Source organism: Boleophthalmus pectinirostris, unplaced genomic scaffold, assembly GCF_026225935.1.
Source record: "Boleophthalmus pectinirostris isolate CB_2022bp ecotype Guang Dong unplaced genomic scaffold, ASM2622593v1 HiC_scaffold_23, whole genome shotgun sequence".
Lineage (NCBI taxonomy): Eukaryota > Metazoa > Chordata > Actinopteri > Gobiiformes > Gobiidae > Boleophthalmus > Boleophthalmus pectinirostris.
In genome coordinates this window covers 25883336-25886079 of record NW_026571207.1, presented here as the reverse complement: position 1 = coordinate 25886079, position 2744 = coordinate 25883336, and positions in this window count along the sequence as shown.

The window sequence follows — 2744 nt, the reverse complement described above, 5'->3', positions numbered from 1 at the left end:
CTTGTGTCTTTGTATCTACACACACCTATCAGAACTGGGATGAAACCATAATGAAACCTGGACTAGGACTAGAATGGGACCAAACCACAGATAATTTGTAGTCAGAACCGCTTAGAATGTATCATAAAGTGTACACCTTTTTGTCATGTGGTCTTCTTTCCTGTGTTAAGGTGTATTGTGTATCTTTTCTGGTGGACGATCCTTCAAATGCTTCTTTCTATTGCTTCGTCTGGAATGTTTCACAGTATGGTGATAAACCTTTCTATCTTTATGGAGACCAAACCAGAACAAGTTACAGGTCAGATCTGTGCAGAGGCAACCACGCTCACAGTCAGAATGCACTGAATGAAGGTAAAGCTGTTTAAAGTCATATTGTGGTGATGTGAAGGTTGGCTGGTGTGATTCCAGCTCCCACAGATGAATGCTGTCATTGAGACCTTGGGCAAGACACTTAACCCACCTTGCCCACAGTGTCTGCATACACTGGTGTGTGAATGTGTGTGTGAATGGGCGAGTGGTTCCTTGTTGTAAAGCGCTTTGAGTGCCTTGAAGGTGGAAAAGTGCTATAGAAAAATGTGACCATTTACCATTTACCATGGACATGACACTCAACCAAAAAGTTACACAGTGGACCATTAAACTAGCAGCAAGTGTATTTTGATCAATATCAGATACAGTGGGTTCTGAATACAAAGTTCCCTGTTAATAAATGTGTCTCTACTGAATGATCTTTGCCCTTTGCATCGCTCCTGTTTCCCTGAGATTAAAGCGTCAGAGATTTATTCTAATCAAAGACTTCAAATACCAAGGCCAGACCCCCTGAACCAGCCCCTAAGCGCTCCCAGGTCGACTATCCATGAACCACGAGCCAGGTGATCCCGGTGTAATTGTGCCACTGAGAGAGAAGTGGCGTTAGCTGCTGCCAATGGTTCTGAATGCGGGTTTAATTGCAGGGCAGTCCCACGCTGAGGATAATTAGTGATAGCTGCCACGAGCGTCCCGCGGAGTTTCATTTATTAGACATGATGATTGGCGCAGGATAAAAACACAGGGGTGACACACAGCGGGACGTGCGCAGAGCCAGGAGACCAGTAAAGAGATGCGCTCACCTGCTAAGAGTGCCCCCTGCCGTGCGTAATGACCTCATTAAGCCAACGATGTTTTGACACACGTTTAGGCCTTGCTCTTTCCAAACGTGTCTCTTCAAATCTGGGACAGTGTTGGACAGTGAAATATCACAGAACTATCCTTTCTCTCAACGGGTGGCATCTATAAATTTATGCTGATTATGGTTCAGATACGACTTTCATTGTATCATCTACTTTGTACTGCATTGTTGTAGTGCATTTCAAAGGTGTTACATGGAGATTTGTACAGCCACCCGTTTGCCTATAGATTTTGAATGCAGCTATCTTAAAATAATTCATAGGCTACTGTGTTTAAGCATTTTTAATTACTTTCCCCCTTTTTTGTTGGCATATACCTAAAACTGTTTTCTATAATGTAATAAAAATCACAGTATTTATTAATCATAAATGGAATACACTGACACTCATAGGCCTGATCAGCTCTCATGTTTTTTGCAACACACTGGTGCAAGTATTTTCTTCTCGGTATCCTTCCACTGATATAAATTGTCTCTGTTGAATGGACAGGAGAGTGAATGTTGTCTGGCCTTGAGACCTGTCCAGGCCTGAGTCTAAAGGAGTGGCAAAAGGGTGCAACCTCATTTATAATATTTGTTTGCATTGGTTGCAGGATAACTAATGACACTTAATGGAACAGTGTAGCCTTTGCATCCCTTTGAAACTCATCTGCACCCTCAGTCAGTTTGGTCTAGACTCAGCTGCACCTGTCCACTGCCCGCTAATGGGAATTACCATGAGAACATAATCATTTTGGCTAACACAGATTATATAATACATGAAATCATTTATTTGATTTAACTTAATTATTGTGCAAAATCTGACAAATATGTTCAGATGGTTTTGGTAACATGTGGGGACAGTGGGTCTCTCCAGCTCAGTTCCAATTATATGCAGTTAAACAAAAAAAATTGTAGTTAACTGCTGAGTAGTTAGCATACATAATTACTGCCTTGATCTATGCCCCTGGAAACTACAAAAATCATATGTTATTTATTTATTTATGTATTATTTCTGGACCATTACCTCCTTCAATAAATCTATTTTTGGAGCAAAGGTGAGAAAATTGCTTGTGTCCGAAAAACTGTGTGTTTCCTAATGGCCCGGTCACTTCCCCAGAGGCTGGAGTTTGTTCATAGTTAAGTGCAGCTCTGATTGAGGCACTTGGCTCTGGCTGTAAAAGGTCACTATAAAAGATTAATGAGAGGTAAATGTCATGTGGGCGGGGGGCATGGGGTGTTAGCTTTAACCGGAGACTGGAGGTGTGTACTGACAAAATTTCTTAATCTCATTTTATCTTGCTCAAGCTAAATATAAAATCCCACCCATGTAATTAAGAGCATATGCATGGACTGGGTTGACTTTTATGGCCTTGTAAAGTAGTGGTGATGTGTGTCACTGTTACATGTAACAGACATATTGATCCCAATATCGTTGTACTTTTGTTATTAACTGGCTGATAAACAGTTGTGTTTATGCCACAGGAGTGCAATCTGTTGTAGCGAGTTAAATGCAGGGTCATATGAAGTCACATACTTAAGTTATATAAATGACTCAACTGAAAGTGCTAATAAATGTTAAAGATATTTTTATGAAACA